General features: G+C 38.5%; 1 pseudogene; it reads left to right on the forward strand.

Annotated features, from left to right (window-relative positions):
• LOC138882833 (copal-8-ol diphosphate hydratase, chloroplastic-like) overlaps positions 1–26,684 on the forward strand; it is a 94,327-nt pseudogene that overhangs the window by 22,071 nt on the left and 45,572 nt on the right.

Raw genomic sequence — 26,684 nt, forward strand, 5'->3', positions numbered from 1 at the left:
GCGTTAGACTCTTTAGGCACGATTTTAATTTAAAATACCTTCTTAAATTCGGGTGTGCATTTATGTGACCCAAATTCAAATCTCAGCGGAGTCGGAATGTATTAACAACCACGGGTGCATTGATTGCGACGTGGTTCAAGATGCATTTTCACGACGTTGCAATTCTATAAAAAAAATAATGATAATAAAAATGGTTTAAACTTAATAAAAGCACATAAGTCATAACATGTATTTAAATTAGATATTTAGCCATTATAACAATTTAAGCGACCGTGCTAGAACCACGGGATTCGGGGGTGCCTAACACCTTCCCTCGGGTCAACAGAATTCCTTACTTAGAATTTCTGGTTCGCAGACTTCATTTGGAAAGTCGAAAATTTCCTCGATTTGGGATTCAAGATAAACCGGTGACTTGGGACACCAAAAGCCAAACCTTTCCCAAGTGGCGACTCTGAATTAAATAAATAATCCAATTTCGAACATTGTCACTTAAATTGGAAAAACTCACTCGCACATTTATCCTTTGGGGTAGGCGCGCAAAAAGGAGGTGTGACAATGAGGAGGTATCGAATGCTTCCTCTGTCTAATAATGTTACATACTTACATATACAATTCGAAGGGCCAAAAATACCCTCCTACTATTGAAAATGGAGCGGATATTTTTAGATCTAATTTTAATGATGATAATAATATATTTGCTCTTTGTATAGGAACTTTTGGATAGCATTCAAGATTGGCGAAATCAATCTGCAATTATCAAGGAACGTATGGATTGATATACAAGATTGACGGAATATATTAGAGGGCATCAAGGAAAAGAGACGCGATTAAAGGAAGAAGAAATAAATCAGATGATACTAACGGGATCAATCAAGGCTAAACTAAAGGAAACAAATAAATCACGTATATTGAAGATCTTGCCGAATATTCAATTAAGCGTCTCAATATGGAGGATCAAGATTCTGGGCTCACACACAAGGAAAATCTTTACAGCCTCTTGTTCAAAAGAGCCGTTAAAGAACAACTTTATTCTTGGAAAGAATCAATCTCTTTTCAAGGATCAAATCTCTTGGGTTGACAAATCTTTCAAGAATTCAAGCCTCTCTCAAAGTATTTAAACTTGTAATCACACCTTAGCGCATATACTTTGATCGAACCAAACACTCTCTCTTTGTTTTATTGCAAACAAACATTGTAGCTCTCTAAGACTTGTTGTGTAACAAGTTAGAGAAGAAAGAGAGAACAACACTGGTGAGACATTGTGTCAAAAGAGACGAGTGATATAGGAACTGAGCTATCACACCATTCTCCTTGTACTCGAAGAAATTCATTCACTGAAAAGAACTCCCTTGCAACCCAAGGGGACTGGACTATGATTCACATTGAATCCGAACTAGTATAAAAATTCTGGTATCTTTAATTCCTGCATTTAATTTCAGCATCTTATATTCTATTGTTACTGTTGTCAACTTATTACATCTAGTCGATTAATTGAAAAACTAGTCAACTAACAACAATTAAGTTTAAAAATAAACAATTCATCCCCCCCGCCCTCTTGTACTTTCAATTGGTATCAGAGCAAGGCTCACATTTTTCTTTTGCTTAACAGCTCGTGAGAAACGATCATGGCAAATCAAGTTATCGTAGGAGCACTCTTCCAGGAAGGAACTTCGCAAGTAAGGCCACCATACTTCAATGGATAATATTTCTCCTACTGGAAAGTGCGTATGGAGATATATGCAAAGGCATATGACGTTAAAGTTTGGAGAGTCATCAAAAAGGGAAATTATCCTCAGCCTGCTGCCGCTCAACCACTTGCTGATCCTGAAGATATAGATTCATATACAAACGAGCAAATGTCAGTGGTACAAGTAAACAATAAGGCGAGAAACTTGTTTTATAATGCTATAAGTGGTAAAGAGTATGAGATCTCTAGCTGTGACACAACCAAAGAGATGTGGGACAAGCTTGAAGTTACATACGAAGGAACCAACAAGGTAAAGAAAATACATATCAACATGTTGTTTCATAATTACGAACTCTTCCAAATGAAAGAAGGAGAATCTATTGAAGAGATGTTTTCCAGATTCAACAAAATAATTAGCGATCTAAAAGCCTTTGGCAAACCATATACAAGTGGTGATCAAGTTAGAAATATTTTCAGAAGCCTACCAACTACTTGGCAGACCAAAGTAGTCACACTTGAATCTCAGGATCTAAATAATTTATCCTATGATGAGCTATGAGGAGAACTCATAGCCTTTGAAAAGACACTGTGAGCACGTGATTTTTGCCATACATGAAATACTCCTACAAAATCTAAGAAAATAGATTTTTTTAATTATCTGTCATTTTAGGAATTATTAATGGTTTACATTTTCCTTGCTTGTTTAATTTTTATTTAAATCATGAAAAAAGAAAAAAAATACTAATATATATATATCATGCATTGCATTTAGGATTTGTTTTTACATATTTAAAATTAATCATAATCATTTGCTTATAAATTTTTTTGAAAATCACAAAACAAATAGCTTATTTTTACATTTTTTGTCTTTTAATCTTTTGTTTATTGATTTTTTACTTTTAATATAGAATTAAGTGTTGTTTATAATTTTTATAATTATCTAAGTAGTTTAATTTCACAATTTAGATAATTTAGGACTTTTAATTTTAGGATCTTTAATTAAAAAAAGAAGAAAGAAGAAAGAAAAGAATAAAAGAGGTTAATTAAAGACAAGGACTTTTATTTGGTTTTGGGCCAATTTAAACACCCCAATTCGGCCAATGGCTTCCCCCCCTCAAAACCAATTAACCACCAGCCCAAACATTCCCCTCTAGAGCCCCAGCCCAAAGAAAATCGGACTTGACCCACCAAAACAACCCGCCCGTTTGCCCTTAATATAAAATTCCCTTTATAATTTTTCCCCCATTTGAACCCCAAACCTAAGAAGTCAGAGATGCGGAACCCCTTTCATCTTCCCCAACTCTCAACTCGCCCTCAACTCACCATTAGTTCACCCGAGTTCACTCAAAATGGTCCCCCCTCCACGTCATTTGATTTCCAACGGTTTTTTGTCGGTAGGAGTACGAATTTTCTCTCCCAAATAGCATGATTTCGGATTCAAAAGGACAATTGTTGGACGAATGGGAGCCATGGATAGATGTAAATCGATCCACGCCTTCCATTTGTCCCAAAAATTATTCAAAATCGGAAGATTTCGAATATTTTGAGCAGAAGATTCGAGAATTTTCGAGGGTTATATATTGGAGGTAAGTCTTCTTTTTCAAAGTTTGAAGGAAGATATAAAGAAAATCAAAGGAAAAAATCATAGAGAAAAGATCGAAAGAAAAAATCTTCAGTAGCTTGGTCAAAATTTTCTAAGGAAAAACTCACTGGTTCGAGTTCTTTTGAGGTTCTGTTTTCTCAAGAAAACTCGATTTTAAAATTTCAAGTTATGGTCGACTTTGTTTTTAGAGCTCAAATTTCGGCAGTGTTTCAGTTAAGCTGTTTCTGGGTCTGTCGCTGCATATCCTGGGTTGCATTGCTGCTTTTGAGGTGTTGATTTCACTCTGTTGTGGTGCTGCTGTTAAGAAGCTTTATTTGCTCATTTGTTGGTTAGTATACTGATATTAGGTATGTGGAACTTACTTTGCAACTATCTTCTTTTTTTTTCTTTTTTTTTAAATGACAAGTTGAATTCTTAATGCCATGACTCTGCCTACTTTTACACATTTCTAATGTCAAATGCTGGATTTTTTATCTTTTCTTTTTTCTTTACTTTTGGGATGACGTACCTGATTGTATTTATTTATTTAAGTTGAGCACTATTAAGCTTTTGCTATAGTAGAATTGATTGCTGGAATTTTGAGCTAAAAATGGTAAGGTTCTGGAAGGTTGTTTGATTTCTTTTTAGATGGATAATGTTGCTGGAGTTTTAGAGGTGATTCGTGGTCTGAGAGGGGATTTTTTTTAAAGAGTTTTTTTTTATGTTGGATTTATAGGGATTCCATGGCTGTTTTAGAAGTATTTTAATGGAGATTTTATGGTAGTATCATGGCAAAAAGCTGTTGCATTTTGGTTTATTTACTGTTGAAAATCTTTGCAAGGTCTGTTTGTGGTCAACTTTTCACAATTTCAATTCAAGTTGCATATTAATCAACTTGAGTCGTTGGAGTTGTTCAAATCTTAGTCTTTTGTTATCCCTTTACTTGTTATTCCTTTACTTTGATTCTTCTTTTATATGTATAAATAAAACCTCAACTTCATGAATATACCTATATTTTGAACCAAAACAAAACAACCTGGTTTCAGATGAACAAGCTTCTTTGGATCAGTTCCTTTTAAAATAAATCGTAGCCTGTTACAAAGGAGGCAGATTTGGCCAATGTTAGATAAATCTGTAGCAACGGACTTTCTTTCTTCTCTTTATGGATTAGTGGCTATTTCGTTACCTAATATGTTATTCTGTTTTCTCTACATGAATGACCGCACGTAAAAATGTCAATTTGTATAGCTATTAAATGTCAACAAGTTATGTTTGCTCCTCTGTATTGCCGGTAACTAGATTTGAATGAGTTCATGTGTTGTTTTAATAATATTTTGTCGTCTCCTTTATGAGTCGTTTTTGTGGAATGTAAAATGATAAACTTCAGATTTTTTTAGAGATTTCTTTAGTATTGATGATTCACATGGACGAAAAAGCAAGTGAACCATCCCATGTGATTGGATTGGTTAATAAGGGTGAAGATAATTTATTAGGACATTCTCTTAAAAGTTGAAACGCATACATTTGTTTCATATGACAAGGTGGCTAATATCTTGATGTTTGAATTACTGGATCAGCATTGTGGCAGTAAGTGTGCCCTTTAACCATCGATTCTCCCAAAATGATCTAAGTATTGAATGTTAGCAATATGTTAAGTTGAAACGTCTGAATAAATTCAAGGTATAGATTATGCTTTAATGATAATGATAGCCAAACTACAACCTTCTTTCACAATAATTATGTATCCATACTTCCATGGCCCTCACAAATATTGCTTTTTTTTTTAAAAATTTTTTTTTGAATAATCGTAGTTTACTCTAGGCCCGATTTAGATTAGTATTGCAATTATGTATACGTTTGCGTAACATAATTGCAAATTAAATTCTTAAAAGACTCGAGGTATGCGTTCTCGCAACTTCAACCAATTTTTCTTAATAAAATAAACAAAGCGTTATTAATTGTTGACACGTTCACGTGACATGATTTTTGACACGCCAAAAAGAAAAGAGTATACGTACGCGTAACTCAATTCTTTAATTACGAATAAATCAAGTGATTAAAAGCGGTTAAAAGGTAAATGCACAAAGGTTTTAAAAAAAGAGTAGTTGAACAATTAAGTCAAGCATAAATTGCTAAGCGACCGTGCTAGAACCACGAAACCCGGGAATGCCTAACACCTTCTCCCGGGTTAACAGAATTCCTTATCTAGAATTTCTGGTTCGCGGGCTTCAAAAGGAAAGTCGAAATTTCCTCGATTTGAGATTTAAAATAAACCGGTGACTTGGGACACCAATTAAATTATCCCAAGTGGCGACTCTAAAATCAAATAAATAATCCCATTTCGAATAATATCACTTAAATTGGAAAAACTCCCTTATATCCCTTTCGGGGGGTGTGAAAAGGAGGTGTGACAGTTCTGGCGACTCTGCTGGGGATCAAAGCTAGAATCTTTGGTTCAAGGTTCAAGAATTTGAGCTTGTTAATATGATTTTGTTTGGCTTTATTGTTAATATTACTGTATTCTGTGAATCTTTTGTGCTAAATGCTATATGTTTACCACTTTAATATTATTTGAATTGTATATAACTGTCTTCTTACGCCATCCATCTGAGTCTTCTGAAAATGGTGCATACGTTCGCGTAGCCCGCTTTTTCTGTAGAAATTATACCAAATAGAACGAGGCTGGGCAAGCGACAAGGCCGGGTAAACTTCAGTGCTCCCGGTACGTCGCCCCCTCCTCGGCCCCAGTTGTCCGCTCGGGTACCTCAAGTCTAGACCAAAACCCCAAGATTTAAACCTAGAAAAACACAGCCTCATGTCGGATCCCTAGTAGGAACGTTTGTTTGCATCATGTGCATTTAACTTAGGGGACTCAACACAGGGGTTGGGTCCGTCTAGGATAGGTATGCTCGAAATAACAGACCATCCTGATGCATTCTACGTGCTATGTGAACATTTATTTTGGCTTGCATGCTGACCGACCAGGGAAAATAAAGTGAAGAAGGGGAAAACCAAGAGTGATATAGGAAAGGAAATAAAACCCGGTTCTAAACATCCCGGTATTTGAAAAGCGTCCTGAAACTCTGCCCAAAATGTTTCAAAAAAAAAGTTATTTCAAAACAGCCAAACATTGTGTCCTTTCAAATGTGTCAAAACTGACCGAACTACGCAGGTCTGATTCTCACCGGATGTGGGATACGTAGGCAACCTACATAAGTTTCGGTCTTATTTTTGAAAAAAAAGAGAAGAAAAGAAAAACAAGAAAAGAGAGTCGGTGGTCGAGTGAATGCAATCTTGATTTTTTGGTCAAAATAAGCCGATCCAGCTTTGGCAATGTCTTAAACCGTTCTTGCCAAGATAGCCTCAGAGTATTGTTTCAGTTGTTGAAAGGCTATTTCCATAAAAGAATGGACAAGTTTGTGAGGGGTCATAAAATAATTACCCCGGTCTCAAAATTCGTGCGAAATTGGGAAGGGCCCGTATTTGCAAAAACAACCATTTGGTTAAAGTTGGCATATAGGGGAAGAAATTATGGTTCTTTTCTTCTTTTATTTTCTCTTTTATTTTTCTTTTCTTCTTCAAAAAGCTGTTTACAAAAGGGTCAACTCGAGTCAACCCTAACCTTAATCTTCCACATGAACCAATGAATACCATTCAGGAACTGCCAGAAGTGGTCAGGGAATAGGCTCGGCTACACTTGCGTATGTGGTGGAATGATCTAGACGAAGATGGTCAGAAAGTGGTGAAAAAGCACTTGGGTGCTCTTATAGACATCTTTGAAATCAAACCGCAGGAAGATCTGGTCAAAGCTTTGGTAACTTTCTAGGATCCTGTCCACAATGTCTTTTGTTTCTCGGATTTTGAGATCACCCCTACTTTGGAGGAGATAGTCGGGTACATTGAATTCTGACGGGATTTGAGGAAGCAACAACTTATATTTCCAAGGGCTCCATCGGTGCACAAGTTCTTTGACCTCCTGAATATTAGTAAACAGACAAATAAGGAACGTGTGAGCAACGTGTGTTGTGCTTTCCATTTCTTATACTTCAGGTTCGGGCATTCTGCTAGTTTTGAAACGCATGAAAAGGGTCTAAGCAATAAACATAACAAGGGCCTTTGGCAAGTTCATCGCCGGTTCGCATTTATTGTGGCGTTCTTGGGGATCATGGTTTTTCCAAATGAGAAAGGGACGATGGATATTCGTATGGCTAGAATTGCACAAATCCTCACTACCAAGGAAGATCATACACTTGCCCCGTTGGTGCTGTCAGATATCTATCGAGCATTGACTTTATGCAAAGCAGGGGCTCAACTTTTTGAAGGTTGCAGCATCATTCTGCAAATGTGGCTGATCGAGCACCTTCGCCATCATCCCAGATTCATGAGTTACGATTCGAGCCCAAATAACTTCATCATTAGTTATGAGGAAAGGATAAAAGATTACAACACACCAGAAGGATTTGAAGCATGAGTTTCTCAGTTGAAAGTTCTTAACGCAGGACAGGTCGAGTGGACTATAGATGGCTTCCGAAGATAGTGGCCATCTATATGACTACTACCAAAGGATACTTGAGGATAATGGGCGTAAGGAGTATTCAGCCATATGCACCGCAGAGGGTCTTGAGGCAATTGGGAAGGTATCAGATTGTGCCTGAAGATGAAGATCTAAGCACCCAGGTCATAAAGTTGCATCCAAAAGCTGCATTGCCTGAGGCTGTAGTTCAGCAGGATTGGAATAGCTGTCGGTATCTAAAAAATGGCACCCAGGTACCAGACATCACCAAGGGGGAAGTGGATCCAAATTATGCTACTTGGTTTAAGAAAATGTCTTATGTAAACAACGAACCAGAGCCCGAAAGGCCCGCCAAAAGGCCTCATGTTCAAGCCTTTGATGATAAAATTCAAGAGAGGTTAGCTTGGGGGAAGAAGGAAAAGGAATATAAGGCCATCATCCATGGTCTACGAGAAGAATTGAGAAATGTCACCTTCAACAATGATTTGGAGGCACAAGAGGGCGAAGGTGAAAGGAGAAGATTGGTGCGAGAAAATGAAGCCCTCAGAGCTTAGGTTCGACAGTTGAAAATTGAAGCCGAGAACCCAAGCCGAAGCAAGAAAGATGAAAGGCTCATTTATAACCTTACTCAAAAGGTACGTGACTATGAAGATGACCTACAGAAAGTTGAGTCTGAACTAGAAAAAACACGGGAAAGATTGGCTAAAAGTGTCGAAGGGAGGGTAGCTTTTGTTCAATAGATGAAGGAAAAATATGAAAAAGGGGTCACAGGTTGGGAAAAGGCAATTGGAAACATCGAGGGTGAAATGGCTAAACAAGCCAAAAAATTTAAGGCTGAAAGAGAACATTATTACGCCTTTATGGAACCGCTAGAAAGGGACTTGCAACAACTCCAAGAGCAGAACCAGGTAGCCAAACAAACTTTGGAAGCCATGACCGAACAAATTGGGCGTTTGTTGCAAGAGAAGGGCGTCATAAGAGAGCGAGTCAAAAAGGTCGCCAACTATATCGCAATGAAGTGCAGTAGCTGTGAGGATATGACGAGATCTATGTTCTTTGCTACTATGATGACTTTTGTTCGCCGGGTAATGGAAGATCTCTACCACCTTCAGGGGGATTTGGCGAGTCGGCCCGCAGTAAGGCCGAATGATGCCCCGCGGGTCCCGGGGATAATTGAGTCATTGATGTATTTGTGATTTCTTCAGTCTGTATTTTCTTTCCGTTAAAGTCTGCCAGTTGTTTTGGAGTCGGTATTTCTGTTATCAGAGTATGTGGGTTGTTTGTTTTTGAGTTTGTATCTCGTTCTTTTATTAGAGTTTGTTAGCTTCTTTCGAGTCTGTTAGTTTCAGTCTTTGTAATAGCATTTATATATATATATATATGAAAACTGAAAATATATATATATATATATATTAAAACTGAAAATCCCAAAATGTTTTTACTTTATTTCACACTTATCCCCAAGAACTACGCTTGGTCTGATTCATGTGGGGTCATGATACGTAGGAAAATTTCCATAGGATTCGACCATAACCAAATAAAAGAGAGAAAGAAAGAGCGGAAAAACAAGAAAGAAAAGAGAGAAAATAAAAATCAAGAGAGAATAAAAACAAAGAGAGAACGAAAGGAATGAATAGGAAAAGAAAGAAAAGGGGGAGGTTTGCAATCGAAAGTAAGAAAAGGCCGGAATGACACATGCAACCGATCAAACACATAATAGGGACGGTTAACTATTTAGGTGCATTCATGACCATTGTGCGGTTACCAATCTGTTAAAGCCTAATCGCTAACAAGGTTGTTGTTTGATGTATTAAGTCCAGGCAGGTGGTTAGTTGACTGGCATTCTGGCAACTCACTCCTACAACACCCGATCGAAAGACAGGCTGAATATGGTCAACCAGGAACCGGAAACAAGTATTGTCGACCCATCAAAAGAGGTGGAAGAAGTGGACATTAATGTGATGAGGGAAGAAATGTATAAGCTGAAGCAGCAGATGGTTGAAATGTACCAAGCCTGGGCGAAGGGGCATCCACCACCAGTTTATCCCGCCAACTAGGGCTGTTCATTCGGATCGGATATCCGAAATCTCAACCGATCCATTCAATTTTGAATTTCGGATTGGATCGGATTTCAGATTATGTTTATTAAAATTTCGGATTTCGGATCAGATTTCGGATTGGTATATTTTAATCCAATTCAATCCGAAATACGAAATTATTAGGACATGTATAAATACTACACTTTTAATTTACATCAACCTCCAAATTATTACCTTTACAATTACTAGATTTAGCTAAATTGGCACCATAGTACTCTCATAATCGTATAAACATGAATTTTTCTTAATGTATTGCCTCTTTTACAAAGAAAATATACATATTAGTTTAACTTTGAGGCATAATAATCCGATCCGATATCCAATCCAATCCAAACTTTAAAATCTGATCCGATCCGATATAATTCGGATCGGATTCGGATTGCATTTTCTAGAATCCGAAATCCAAAATTGCAATCCGAAATATGCTAAATCCGATTCGATCCGATCCGTGCACAGCCCTACCGCCAACCCTGCTTATATCCCACCATCAGCCCAACCCCCGGAGCCTCCCACTGTAACTCATCTCCAGCCTTTTCCCTCTACCAACAATGCCATGGCGCCACTTCCCATACTTCTCAAGCTCCACCACCCAAACAAGTCCCATACCCTCCCCTACCAATTACACCTATTTTTGTGGCACCTCCACCTGCTATATTACACCGATCTTCCAGTGAACCCCTGTTCCAAACTCATAACAACCAGTACTATCCCCCTGAACCCACCTTCAAAGTTCCTCATATCCTTACACCCCTCATCTTGATATCCCGACAGAGACCGAGAAACCTCCCAAAAATCCCGAGCACGAAGAGATAATCAGAAAGGTCAAAAGCTTAGAGCAATCGTTCAGAGATATGAGGGGGCTGAGAGGTCAAGTGACTGTGGCCTATAAGGATTTATGTCTGTTCCCAGATGTTCAGTTGCCATCAGGGTTCAAAATGCCCAAGTTTGATCTATACGATGAGCATGGTGACCTAATAGCACACTTAAGAGGATTTTGTAGCAAAATGAGAGGATTAGGTGGAAGAGATGAATTGCTGATGGCATATTTCAGCCAAAGTTTAAGTGGATCGGCCTTAGAATGGTACACCAGACAAGATCACAACAGGTGGTACACATGGGACGATTTGGCCCAAGCCTTTGCTTGCCATTTTCAGTACAACCTCGAAATTATCCCAGACCGTCTGTCGTTGAAAAAGCTTGAGAAGAAGCCCGGTGAGAGCTTTAGGGAATATGGATTCCGTTGGAGAGAGCAAGCAGCGAGGGTGGATCCTCCGATGAAAGAAAGCGAGATGGTTGATTATTTCCTGCAGGCTTTGGAACCCACTTATTTCGGTCACTTGGTGTCAGCAGTAGGAAAGTCCTTTAATGAAGTCATGAAAATGGGAGGCATGGTTGAAGAGTGACTCAAGTCCAACAAGATCATGAGTTATTCAGCAATCAAAGCGACCACTAAGGCTATTCAAAATTGTACTGGGGTGTGCTCAGGAAGAAGAAGAAGGAGGATGTTGCGACAATTGAGTCGGGAGCTTGGGTTGGATCCAGGAACCTTCCCCATTACTACAACCAGTCGCGACCCTATCCCCAAACTTACCCCCACACTCCATATAACCCATCGCAACACTATTACCCACCACCAGATCCCCATTTTTCTGTCCATCACGCACAAACCTATACCCAACCTCCCGCTCATGCACAATGGCGTGCGCCAGCTCCATAAAACCCATACCAAGCTCCACAAAATAACTATCCACCCCCAAAAGCCTACAGAATCCTCCTGGAACGGGTTTTCAACCCAACCAAGCCTTTAAGAATAAGAGGTTGCAGAAGCAAAAGACTTTTACTCTATTGGGAGAATCGTATGCTAGCCTATTCCACAGACTAAGACAGTTTGGTATGTTGAATCCGATCAAGGCTAAATTGCCGAATCGCCCTCCCAGAAATCTTGACCGCTCGGTGAATTGTGAGTATTGTTCAGGGGCCCCGGGACATGACACAGAAATGCTGGAAATTGAAAACAGCCATTCAAGAACTCATTGACACCAATCTGATTGAGGTCCAAGCTCCGGAGGCGCACAATATCAATCAGAATCCCTTGCCATCCCATCATGAAACAAATATGATTGAGATAGTGCATAGGGGAGGGGAGCCTAATAAGACTTCGCAGACCATCATGATGATTCAGGCTAGTGAAGCTAGGCCATTTGAAAAGTCAACCAGTGAGAAGTCTGTGATCAAGTTGAACATGGCAAATAATGAACCATCTGTAGAGGTCAAGAGGGGGTCCTCAAGTGACGTTGCAGGAAAACATGAAAAAGCAAAAGTGGTTGTGCCGGGAGTGATGAACAAGCCCGTGGTAATTGTGAAGGGCGCCCCCACAGATCCTCTTATTATCAAACCGGTAACTCAATTACCGATAGTTGACAGCAAGGCAGTCCTATGGAATTAAGAACGAGTGACTGTGACTTACAAAGGAAAAGAGGTTAAAGAAGAAGTGTGTGAGACTCATGGTTTGACTCGATCGGGGAGATGCTTTTCCCCCGAAGAGCTGAGAAAAGCTAAGATCTCAAAAGATAATCCAGTGTTGGTGAAGAAAGCAGTTGAGGAAGAAGCAGAAGAATTTCTGAGAAAGATGAAAGTGTAAGACTATTCCATTGTGGAACAGTTAAGGAAGACACCAGCTCAAATTTCGCTCTTGTCATTATTAATCCATTCAGACAAGCACCGTCATGCTTTGATGAAAATCTTGAACGAGGCTCACGTTCCTAACAAAATCTCAGTAAACCACTTGGAAAAGATAGCTAATAAGATATTTGAGGTAAACATAGTCACTTTTTCTGATGATGATTGCCCGTGGAGGGTACCGAGCACAATAGAGCCCTCTATCTGACGGTGAAATGCGAAGATTCCGTGGTTACTCGGGTACTGGTTGACAATGGGTCTAGCGCGAACATTTGTCCTCTCTCCACATTGAACAAGCTGCAAGTGGAGGATGAAAGAATTCACAAGAACAATATTTGCGTTTGGGGATTCGACGGTGGAGGGAAAGATTCAGTCAGGGACATAGTGCTTGAGCTCACAATAGGGCCAGTTGAATTTACTATGGAATTCCAGGTGCTAGACGTGGCTGTTTCGTACAATCTGCTATTGGGACGACCTTGGATTCATGCTGCCAAAGCGGTCCCATCTACTCTGCATCAAATTGTCAAGTTTGAATGGAATCGATAGGAAATTGTCGTACACGGCGAGAATAATTTGTGTGTGCCCAATGATGCCATTGTTCCGCTCATAGAGGTTGAAGACGACAAGGGGCCATGGGTTTATCAAGTTTTTGACACAGTATTGGTAGAGAAAATTCCAGAAGGGAAGTACATTCCAACTCCAAAGGTAGCTACTGCATCAGTCATGTTAGCCGTTGAGATGTTGAAAAATGGTTTCGTACCGGGCAAGGGTTTGGGTGCATCTTTGTAAAGTATTGTGCAACCAGTTTCTCTTCCAAGGAATCTGGATACTTTTGGCCTATGGTTCAAGCCCATAGTTGCGGATGTGAGAAGAGCCAGGAAAATGAAACAAAAAGCGTGGGCATTGCCAAAGCCAATCTCGTGTCTGTCCAGATCATTCGTCAGGCCGGGTAGCAGAAAGCAACTGATGTCAAAGGTTCCTGGATCGCTGATTGGTGCCGATGGGGACTTGGAGAAGGGATTCGAAAGGTTATTCGCCGAGGTTAACATGGTTGAGGCTCGGGAAGGGTCCAGCAAGGCAGATGTGCAATTCGTGGGACCACGTGCAAAAGTCAACAACTGGGAAGCTACTCCTCTTCCTACCTGGAGGGAGTCTTGGTAGTGGGTTTTGATTTTATTTTAGCTGTATGGATTATTCCAAGGTCTATAATTCAGATATTATGTTCCGTCCAGTTGGATGTGTTAAAGCCCTGTTATCTTTAAATTCAATGAAATGCAATTGTTCCTTTTCCTTCATTTCTTCTAATTTTGTTTTGTTTTCTTTTTTTGTACAGTTCTTTTTATGCTGATAACAATGACATGACATGCATGAGGAATCTTCGACCCAGTTTTAAAAGCCAATCTAACTCTGAAATAATAATACAAGAAATTGAGTGTGATGACGAGTTGGAATTCGATGATGATGAGACCTATGAAGAAATTAGTAAGGAACTAAGTCATTTGAGGAAAAGCCCAAACCTAATTTTAACGATACAGAAGCAGTTAATCTAGGGGACCAATATAATGTCTGTGAAACTAAAATAAGCGTCCATCTAGAACCTCAACTCAGGGAGGAGATAATTAAAGCATTTTTTGAATACAAAGATGTTTTTGCATGGTCCTATGACGACATGCCGGGTCTAAGCACTGATTTAGTGGTTCACAAGTTGCCCACTGACCCGGCATTCCTTCCTGTCAAACAGAAGCTGAGAAAGTTCAAAACCGATATGAGTGTAAAGATCAAAGAAGAGGTCACCAAGCAGTTCGATGCCAAAGTTATTCGGGTTACTCGGTATCCCATCTGGCTAGCCAATGTTGTGCCTGTGCCGAAGAAGGTGGGAAGACCAGAGTGTGTGTTGATTATCGGGATCTCAACAGGGTGAGTCCAAAAGACAATTTCCCATTTCCTAACATCCATATCTTAATTGATAATTGCGCCAAACATGAGATTGGTTCTTTTGTGGATTGTTACTCGGGTTATCATCAGATATTAATGGACGAGGAAGATGCAGAAAAGACGGCATTCATCACGCCGTAAGGAACGTACTACTATTGGGTAATGCCATTTTGCTTGAAGAATGCTGGGGAAACCTACATGAGGGTGATGGCAACAATATTCCACGATATGATACACCAGGAAATCGAGGTGTACGTGGATGATGTGATCGTGAAGTCTAGAAAGCAGTCTGACTATGTCAGGGATCTGAGAAAGTTCTTCCAAAGGCTTCGCAGGTACAATCTAAAGCTTAATCCTGCAAAGTGCACTTTTGGGGTGCTGTTTGGAAAGTTGTTGGGGTTCGTAGTCAGCCGCCGGGGCATTGAACTAGATCCATCGAAAGTCAAGTCCATCCAGGAATTGCCACCTCCGAGGAACAAGACCGAGGTGATGAGTTTGTTGGGGAGATTGAATTATATCAGCAGGTTCATCGCTCAGCTCACGACAACTTGCGAGCCTATCTTCAAACTGTTAAAGAAAGATGCTGCGGTCAAATGGACAGATAAATGTCAGGAGGCGTTTGATAAGATAAAGGGGTATTTGTCAAATCCACACGTGTTGGTCCTGCCAGAACCAGGGCGACCTTTGATTCTATATTTGACGTTTTTGGACAATTCATTTGGCTGTGTATTGGGTCAACATGATATCAATGGCAGGAAGGAGCAAGCCATCTATTACCTCAACAAAAAATTCATGCCGTACGAGGTTAAGTATACTCATCTTGAGAGGACATGTTACGCCCTAACTTGGGTGGCACAGAAGTTGAAACATTATTTGTCCTCTTATACTACTTACCTCATATCTCGCTTGGATCCATTGAAGTATATCTTTCAAAGGCCTATGCCCATAGGGAGGCTTGCCAAGTGGAAGATCCTGCTCACAGAGTTTGACATTGTCTACGTGACTCAAACTGCAATGAAGGCACATGCCTTGGCGGACCATTTGGCCGAGAACCCGGTTAATGAAGATTATGAACCTTTGAAAACTTATTTCCCTGATGAAGATGTGATGTACATTGATGAGTTGGAGCAAGTTGAGAAGCCGGGATGGAAACTTTTCTTTGATGGGGCTGCAAACATGAAGGGCGTGGGGATAGGAGCGGTACTTATTTCTGAAACAGGGCAGCACTACCCTGTTACGGCTTAGCTTTGTTTTTACTATACCAACAACATGGCTGAGTACGAGGCATGTATTCTGGGTTTGAGGTTAGCTGTGGATATGGGTGTCCAGGAAGTCTTGGTCTTGGGTGACTCGGACCTCCTGGTGCACCAAATTCAGGGAGAATGGGAAACACGGGATTTGAAACTCATACCATACAGACAATGTTTGCATGATCTTTGTCAACGGTTTCAGTCAATAGAATTCAGGCATATCCCAAGGATCCATAATGAAGTCGCCGATGCTTTGGCTACTCTGGCGTCAATGTTATATATTCCAGATAAGGCTTATGTGGACCCTTTGCAGATTCAGGTCCGTGATCAGCATGCTTACTGTAATATGGTAGAAGAAGAACTTGATGGGGAGTCATGGTTCCACGATATCAAAGAATACCTCCGGATAGGGGTATATCCGGTACAGGCCACAGGCGATCATAAAAGAACAATTCGACAATTGGAAAGCAGATTTTTCTTCAGTGGAGGGGTGTTAAACAAAAGAACTCCAGATCTTAGATTGCTAAGATGCATAGATGCCAGATAAGCCACAGTTATCAAGACTGAGGTACACTCCGGAGTTTGTGGACCGCATATGAGTGGGTACGTTCTGGCAAAGAAGATTCTCCGAGCAGGTTATTACTAGCTCACTATGGAGCGAGATTGCATCAGTTTTGTGCGTAAGTGTCATCATTGCCAAGTGCATGGAGATTTGATTCATTCTCCACCATCTGAACTGCATACCATGTCGGCGCCATGGCCCTTTGTTTCTTGGGGCATGGATGTCATTGGGCCAATCGAGCCAGCAACATCAAATGGACATAGGTTTATCCTGGTAGCCATTGATTATTTTACCAAGTGGGTTGAAGCAAAAACTTTCAAATCTGTGACCAAGAAAGCAGTGGTCGATTTTGTGCATTCAAATATCATCTGTCGGATTGGGATTCCGAAGGTAATCATCACGGACAATGGCGCTAATCTCAACAGTCATCTGATGATAGAGACATGTCAGGAGTTTAAGATTATACATCACAATTCCACCCATACCACCCTAAGGCGAATGGATCAGTCGAGGCAGCCAACAAGAATATAAAGAAAATACTTCGAAAATCGGTGGAAGGTTCTAGACAGTGGCATGAGAAGTTACCTTTCGCATTGTTGGGTTATCGCACTACTGTTCACACTTCAGTAGGGGCCACTCCTTATTTGTTGGTGTATGGCACGGAGGCTGTAATACCCGTAGAAATTGAAATCCCATCCCTTCGGATTATCACTAAGGCAGAAATTGATGACATTGAATGGGTCAAAACCCGCTTGGAGCAATTAAGTCTGATTGATGAAAAGAGATTGGCAGCAGTATGTCACGGCCAATTGTACCAACAGAGAATGGTGAGAACATATAACAAGAAGGTACGTCCACGAAAGTTCGAAGTGGGTCAGTTAGTGTTGAGACGTATCTTGCTTCATCAGGCTGAAGCAAAAGGAAAGTTCTCCCCAAACTGGCAGGGGCCATTTGTCGTAATTAGAGTGTTGTCCAATGACGCGTTATATTTGACAGATGTAGAAGGGAAATGTGTGGAAATGGCTATCAATTTCGATGCAGTCAAAAGATACTATGTATGATTTCTTTGTTTGATTGTACTTATTTGTATTTGGCATATTTTGAAGATTGAAATGAAGAAGGCGTTTTGTTCTGCTATCTAAATACTTGATCCCTCATCACCCCTTTTGAGCCTTATTTATTTTCTTTCTTACCCTTCTTTCGGAATCGATAGTGAATATCAGAAACACAAGTGTGAAAGATAAGAAAAGGAAGAAAAGAAAAAGAGAAAGAAAGGAGGGAGAAAGAAAAGAAAAAAAGAAGGAAAAGAAAGAGGAAAAGAGAAAAGAAGAAGAAAAACAATAAAAAGAAAAAAAGAGAAAAGCAAAAGAGAAAAAAAAGAAGAGAAGAAGAAAGAGAAAAGAAAAATCACAACAACAAAGTAATTTCTATGACATGAACTACGTCCGACCTGATTCATTTTAAGGATACGTAGGCAGCTTCACGGTTCGGTCTCATCAAACAAAAATCCAAAAGCCCCAAGCAAGAAACTGGAGAAGAAGTCGTGGTTGTTTTGAAAAATCTGATTCCGAAAGTTGTAATTTTAACCCATTTGAATCGTTTTGAGCCTTTTATGCTCTTTATTTCTAACCCTGTCCAAAAGCCCACATCACGGTCCAAAAAAAGACCTTTTGATCAGTCTTTGAGAAATGTCAAGTCGAGCAGGTAAAGGTAATTTCATGTCAAGGGCAACACTCTGGTTCAAGCAGGAAAAATAAAAATGAGAGAGTCTTATTGGTGAAAACCTTCACAGGCACCGTAAGGCGACGGAAGTTGAGAGAAATTAAAATGAGAGAATCTTATTGGTGAAAACCCTCATGGGCACCTTGAGGCGAAAGTGAGTTGAAAAGTCAACAAGTGAGAAAGGTCTGTTGGTGGAAAACTATTTTAAGGCACCGCAGGATGAACAAGGTCAAGGTTTGAGTAAAGTAATCAGGTCATGGAAATGCTGAGGTGACGAAGTACGGCAACTGAAAGTGGATCAGTTGGACAGATTGGGCCGATTAATCCGAAACGCATGTCATGATCATTGGTACCAGATGTTCCACTCAGATAAGTTTCTTTTTCTTTTTCCCTTTGTAGCAGTCATCCAGTTTCGGATTCTTCTTATCCTTAACCCGCAAAGTCATTACATTTCATTTTCTTTTGGGTTTATTTGTCTAAGATGTTTTAATGTCAGTCTTGTCCCAAATAAGTGGGAAAGAATTTCAAAGCTCATTACCAACTTCCAAAATTACAAATCATAACGTGGTCAGGGCATACTAAAGACAGCATGATGTAAGGTGGGATACGGGTAATCACCAGAAGTTTCACCGGTGGAATGATTTGGTATGTCATGGGAGATGCAAAGGTTCAGATAAAAGGGTCAAAGGTGTGAAACAACAACATGGGTATAGAACACTCGGTTCGTCAAAGGCCATGGGATTTGAAAGTCAGTCAGAAAGTCAAAGCGGTTCAGGGCTAGTTCGGGAAAGTCATTTAGAACAAAATAATGCAGTGAAAGATCTTCAGCAAGAATGCCATCAGCTAACCACCACTTTAAACTGAAAAAAAATTCTTTGATTGAAACAGGGGCATAAAACTCGTTTGCTTTGGAGAAACTCTCCGTAGGGGAAAAAGCAAACATCAAAACAGGTTTGACCGTAAACTTTCAGGACCCTTATGGAAAATGGGACCTAGTTTAAAGTTCAGAAATAACATAATCTAGCATAAATGTATACCAAAAGAATATAAGTTAGCTTAGAAGTTTGCATGTTCGAGATAGGATTCAATTAGAAGTTTCCAGGACCCTCCTGAATAATGGGACATAACTTTAAGATTTCGATTAGATAACAACAGTTTAGCGTAAACTCTGCTGTAGGGTAGTATAATTTAGCTATGAAAGTTGTCACTCTTAAAATAAAACTTGACTTTTGATTTTCAGGACCCTCGTGGATAATGGGGAGTAGTTTAAGACCCTCTTATATTACAAGATTTAGCAGAAATCATACCTGTAGAGGACATAACTTAGGCTTTAAAAATTGTCGTTTAGTTAAGAGTTGTTAGGACCTCCTAAATAACGGGATCTAGCTTTCAATTCTTAGTAATACTTGGTAATATGATTTAGTTTTACACTCAGATATGTGCCCAGCCACCAAACAGGGGCAGGAAAATTTTCTTTGTTTTGTCTATTTTGAAGTCAGGAGCCCGCCTGGAGAGTAGGGAATACTTTCAAATGTTGAAGTTAGGAGCCCGCCTGGAAAGTAGGGAATACTTTCAAGTTTAGCAGTTAGGAGCCCGTCTGGAGAGCAGGGAATACTTTCAAGCGTAGCAATCAGGAGCCCGCCTGGAGAACACGGGAGAACAATTTAAATTTTAGCTGTCGAATTCTTTGTTGAACTCAGGAGCCCGCCTGGAGAGCAGGGAGTACTTTCAAATTAGCAGTCAGGAGCCCGCCTGGAGAGCAGGGAATACATTTCAAGTTGAAGTCAGGAGTCCGCCTGGAGAGCAGGGAATACTTTCAAGCGTAACAATCAGGAGCCCACCTAGAGAACAAGGGAGTACAATTTAATATTTAGCTGTCGAATTCTTTGTTGAAGTCAGGAGCCCGCCTGAAGAGCAGGGAGTACTTTCAAATTAGCAGTCAGGAGCCCGCCTGGAAAGCAGGGAACACTTTCAGATTAGCAGTCAGGAGCCCGTATGGATAGCATGAGAATACAGTCACGTTTTGAAGTCAGGAGCCCGCCTGGATAACATTGGAATACATATCAAGTTAAGCAGTTAGGCATACGCTAGAGAAAGGGAAGCATCTCAGTTTACAAATCAAGACGGCAAAAAAGGAATTTTACCAAGAGAATACAAGACAACAAGGCAACAAGAAACACAAGATCAAGTTTGAAGATCAAGATAGGATTTTGTAAAGCATAGATCATAGTCTAGTCTAACTTCTTTTATTTTTGATACGGTGTAAGAAGGGGTTCAGTGAGCAGCAGCAGCAGTAAAATCACAGCTCCATGGTAGTCCCAGCTACCAGACATTTCCGAACTACACTGACCTGATTTATTTTTAGCCAAGGATATGTAGGCAACCTCGGAAGCAGGGTGCGCTCAAATATTTCCAAAATGCTTCCCACGGAGTATTCAAACGGGCAAAAATTGCTCGTATCCGCTCACTTATCTTTGCACGAAAACTCTTTGTGTTTCCGGGCAAAGAGGGGCAGCTGTGAGCACGTGATTTTTGCCATACATGAAATACTCCTACAAAATCTAAGAAAATAGATTTTGTTTTTAATTATTTGTCATTTTATGATTATTAATGGTTTACGTTTTCCGTGCTTGTTTAATTTTTATTTAAATCATGAAAAAAATACTAATATATATGTATATGTATATGTATGTATATATATATATATATATATATATATATATATATATGTATGTATGTATATGTATATGTATGTATGTATATATATATATATATATATATATATATATATATATATATATATGTATATGTATATATCATGCATTGCATTTAGGATTTGTTTTTATATTTTTAAAATTAATCATAATCATTTGCTTATAAATAATTTTGAAAATCACAAAAAATAGCTTATTTTTACATTTTTTGTCTTTTAATCTTTTGTTTATTGATTTTTACTCTTAATATAGAATTAAGTGTTGTTTATAAATATAATTATCTAAGTACTTTAATTTCACATTTTAGATAATTTAGGACTTTTAATTTTAGGATATTTAATTTAAAAAAAAAAGAAGAAAGAAGAAGGAAAAGAATAAAAGAGGTTAATTAAAGACAAAGGTTTTTATTTGGTTTTGGGCCAATTTAAGCACCCCAATTCGGCCAATGGCTTTCCCCCCTCAAAACCAATTAACCACCAGCCCAAACATTTCCCTCTAGAGCCCCAGCCCAAAGAAAATCGGACCTGACCCACCAAAACAACCCGCCCGTTTGCCCTTAATATAAAATCCCCTTTATAATTTCCCCCATTTGAACCCTAAACCTATAAAGTCAGAGATGCGGCGCCCCTTTTTACTGTTCATCTTCCCCAACTCTCAACTCGCCCTCAACTCACCATTAATTCACCCGAGTTCACTCAAAATGGTCTCCCCTCCACGTCATTTGATTCCCAACGGTTTTTTGTCAGTGGGGAGTACAAATTTTCTCTCCCAAATAGCATGATTTCGGATTCAAAAGGATAATTGTTGGACGAATGGGAGCCGTGGATAGATGTAAATCGATCCACGCCTTCCATTTGTCCCAAAAATTGTTCAAAAATCGAAAGATTTCGGATATGTCGAGCAGAAGATTTGAGAATTTTCGAGGATTATATATAGGTGGTAAGTCTTCTTTTACAAAGTTTGAAGGAAAATATAAAGAAAATCAAAGGAAAAAATCATAGAGAAAAGATCGAAAGAAAAAATCTTCAGTAGCTGGGTCAAAATTTTCAAAGGAAAAACTCACTGGTTCGAGTTCTTTTGAGGTTCTGTTTTCTCAAGAAAACTCGATTTTAAAATTTCCAGTTGTGGTCGACTTTGTTTTTGGAGCTCAAATTTCGGCAGTGTTTCAGTTAAGCTGTTTCTGGGTCTGTCGCTGCATATCCTGGGTTGCATTGCTGCTTTTGAGGTGTTGATTTCACTCTGTTGTGGTGTTGTTGTTAAGAAGCTTTATTTGGTCATTTGTTGGTTAGTATACTGATATTAGTTATGTAGAACTTACTCTGCAACTATCTTCTTTTTTTTTTTTAAATGACAAGTTGAATTCTTAATGCCATGACTCTGCCTACTTTTACACATTTCTAATGTCAAATGATGGATTTCTTATCTTTTCTTTTTTCTTTACTTTTGGGATGGCGTACTTGATTGTATTTGTTTATTTAAGTTGAGCACTATTAAGCTTTTGCTGTAGTAGAATTGATTGCTGGAATTTTGAGCTAAAAATGGTGAGGTTCTGGAAGGTTGTTTGATTTCTTTTTAGATGGATAATGTTGCTGGAGTTTTAGAGGTGATTCGTGGTCTGAGAGGGTATTTTTTTATGTTGGATTTATAGGGATTCCATGGCTGTTTTAGAGGTATTTTAATGGAGATTTTATGATAGTATCATGGCAAAAGCTGTTGCATTTTGGTTTATTTACTGCTGAAAATCTTTGCAAGGTCTGTTTTTGGTCAACTTTTCAGAATTTCAGTTCATGTTGCATATTAATCAACGTGAGTCATTGGAGTTGTTCAAATCTTAGTCTTTTGTTATCCCTTTACTTTGATTCTTCTTTTATATGTATAAATAAAACTTCAACTTCATGAATATACCTATATTTTGAACAAAAAAGAAACAACCTGGTTTGAGATGAACAAGCTTCTTTGGGTCAGTTTCTTTTAAAATAAATCGTAGCCTGTTACAAAGGAGGCAGATTTGGCCATTGTTAGATAAATCTGTAGCAAAGGACTTTCTTTCTTCTCTTTATGGATTAGTGGCTATTTCGTTACCTAATATGTTGTTCTGTTTTCTCTACATGAATGACCGCACGTAAAAGTGTCAATTTGTATAGCCATTAAATGTCAACAAGTTATGTTTGCTCCTCTGTATTGCCGGTAACTAGATTTGAATGAGTTCATGTGTTGTTTTAATAATATTTTGTCGTCTCCTTTATGAGTCATTTTTGTGGAATGTAAAATGATAAACTTCAGATTTTTTAGAGATTTCTTTAGTATTGATGATTCACATAGACGAAAAAGCAAGTGAACTATCCCATGTGATTGGATTGGTTAATAAGGGTGAAGATAATTTATTAGGACATTCTCTTAAAAGTTGAAACGCACACATTTGTTTCATATGACAAGGTGGCTAATATCTTGATGTTTGAATTACTGGATCAGCGTTGTGGCAGTAAGTGTGCCCGTTAACCATCGATTCTCTCAAAATGATCTAAGTATTGAATGTTAGCAATATATTAAGTTGAAACGTCTGAATATATTCAAGGTATAGATTATGCTTTAATGATAATGATAGCCAAACTACAACCTTCTTTCACAATAATTATGTATCCATACTTCCATGGCCCTCACAAATATTGCTTTTTTTTTAAAAAAAAATTGAATAATCGTAGTTTGCTTTAGGCCCGATTTAGATTAGTATTGAGATTATATATATGTTTGCGTAACATAATTGTAAATTAAATTCTTAAAAGACTCGAGGTATGCGTTCACGCAACTTCAACCAAATTTCTTAATAAAATAAACAAAGCGTTATTAATTGTGGACACGTTTGCGTGACATGATTTTTGACACGCCAAAAAGAAAAGAGTATACGTACGCGTAACTCAGTTCTTTAATTACGAATAAATCAAGTGATTAAAAGCGGTTAAAAGGTAAATGCACATAGGTCTTAAAAAATGAGTAATTGAACAATTAAGCCAAGCATAAATTGCTAAGCGACCGTGCTAGAACTACGGAACCCGGGAATGCCTAACACCTTCTCCCAGGTTAACAAAATTCCTTATCTAGAATTTCTGGTTCGCAGACTTCAAAAGGAAAATCAAAATTTCCTCGATTTGGGATTTAAAATAAACCGGTGACTTGGGACACCAATTAAATTATCCCAAGTGGCGACTCTGAAATCAAATAAATAATCTCATTTCGAATAATGTCACTTAAATTGGAAAAACTCCCTTATATCCCTTTGGGGGGGGGGGGTAAAAAGGAGGTGTGACAGACACATTTCAAGAAAACAAATCAAGAAGAAAAAAAGTAAACAGTTGCATTCAAGGACACAACTGAAATAGCTGAAAATGATATCGATGATGATCCTGAAGCTCTTGAAGAAGAAATTGCTATGATTTCAAGAAACATGGATGGTTTAATGAGAAGATTCAGGAATACGAGAAGAGGAAGGATTCCAGCTAGGTGATCCAGGAAATACAACGAACAAGACAAGAATGATGGAAAATGCTATGAGTGTGGAAGATTTGGACACGTTCAAGCTGAGTTCCCAGTTCTAAAAAGAAAAATTTCCAGAGGCTTTAACAAGAATAAATCATTTGGAAGTTGGAGTGATGAAAACAGTTCAGAACACGAAGAGATATCAAATCTTTACTTCATGACAATTCTGGAAAACGAGATGAATAAATCTTTAGGATGCTGGACAGGCGAGGACACTTCAGATGACAAATGCAAAGAAAACAATGAGAACAGTTTCATGGCAAGAGGTAAAACAAGTGAGGTAAGATCTTATAACTGTGAAAGATGCAATGAATTGCAGGATATTCTTGATTTAACTTTGAAAGTGTCCCAAAAAATGATGAATGAGCTTAAGAGACTCAATAAAGAAGTAAAAGACTGGAAGCTCAAATATGAAGTATGTGAAACTGAAAAAGAAGTACTTCAAGAAGAGTTTGAAGAATTGCAAATGCAACTCAATGGCATACGCAATCCACTGGTCATAGTTCTATCAGGTCAAACCAGGAAGCTTACAAGTCAACTGGAGAAGGACCAATTAGAACAGAGTCCACTAGTACTAACACTAATGAAAGACCTAAAAATTGGTTAGGAGTTACATGTCACTTCTTTAATAAAAGTGGAAATAAATATTATTTTTGTCGCTTTCGTAAAACAAATATTTCAGGATGGATTTGGAATCCCTAAAAAAATTCTGGACCTAGTAGTACTAACCCTTCAGGACCCAATCAAGCTTGGATACCTAAAAGAAAGTAATCTCTATGTCTTGCAGGAACACCACATAAGAAGCCATAAAGTAAAATGATATTTAGACAGTGCGTGTTCCAGTCACATGACAGGTGAAAAAACCTGTTCGAAGAAGTTACAAAAATTGATAGAGGAAGCATTAAGTTTGGAGATGACTCAAAAGGAAAGATAATCGGTACTGGAACAATTCCTTTCAATAACAACTGCGATATTACTGAAGTTTATCTCGTCGATGGACTTAACTCCAATCTCCTCAGTATAAGTCAGCTATGCGACTCAGGATATGAGGTAAACTTTAAGAAAACAGGCTGTGCTATAGAAGATGAGATATGTAAAATAATCCTCCCAGGTAAAAGGTATGAAAATGTTTATATTCTTGATGGTTTTGAAAATATATTTGTTTAACATCCATGTCTGATGATCCATGATTATGGCATAGGAAACTTGGTCATGCAAGCATGCATTTGATAGAAAAATTGTCCAACCATGAGTTGATTATTGGTCTACCCATACTAAATTTTTCTAGAACACATATCTGTGATGCCTGTCAAATAGGAAAACAAACTAGAAACTCTTTTAAAAATAAAGATATTGTATCTACTTCTAAACCTTTGCAATTGCTTCACAAGGATTTATTTGGGCCTACTAGAACTGCTAGTATAGGAGGAAAAAGATATGCTTTTGTTATTGTAATCATTCACGTTTCACTTGGGTGATTTTCTTATCTCATAAAGATGAAGTATTGAAAAATTTTGAGATCTTCTGCAAAAAGGTTGAAAGAGAAAAAGGATATCTGATTGCAAGAATCTAGGGATATACTCATAACTTCTCTGCACCACGATCACCTCAACAAAATGGAGTTGTTGAAAGGAAAAATAGAACCCTCCAAGATATGGCAAGAACCATGTTACTAGATCATTCACTGCCAAATCATTTCTAGGCAGAAGGTGTAAGTACAACATGTCACATTCTCAACCGATGTCTCATAAGGCCCATTCTGAAGAAGACTCTTTATGAACTATGGAAAAGTAAACGTCCTAATATCAGTTACTTTCATCCCTTCGGAAGTAATTCTTTTATTCGGAATAATGGTAAGGACAATCTTGGAAAATTCAATCCAAGAAGTGATGAAGGTATTTTTCTGGACTACTCATTAAATAGTAGATCTTTTAGAGTCTATAATAAACGCACATTATGTGTGGAAGAATCTGTACATGTTATATTCAATGAAAATAACCCCTCATCCGAGAAAGAAATTACTGTAGGTGATGAAGATCAAGCTCAAGAAATTCAGGAGACAAGCAAATCTCAAAAGTCAACTGATAAATCTGATGCTACGATAGAATGAACTAATGAAATCAGCAACAGTGTACCAGATCATCCGAAGGAGTTAACTATTCATGCAGTTCATCCAAATGAATGGGGAAGTGAACCTGAATATCCTAAAAAATTTATCGTAGGGGATCCAAATAAAGGAATGAAAACCAGTGGAGCTCTCAAAAAGAAAGCAAACACGACATTAATCTCTCAGGTTGAACCAAAGAAGATAGAGGAAGCTCTAAAAGACTCAAGTTGGATACAAGTAATGCATGAAGAGTTAGATTAATTTGGCAAAAATCAAGTATGGAAACTGATAACCAAACCT

Source organism: Nicotiana sylvestris, chromosome 12, assembly GCF_000393655.2.
Source record: "Nicotiana sylvestris chromosome 12, ASM39365v2, whole genome shotgun sequence".
Lineage (NCBI taxonomy): Eukaryota > Viridiplantae > Streptophyta > Magnoliopsida > Solanales > Solanaceae > Nicotiana > Nicotiana sylvestris.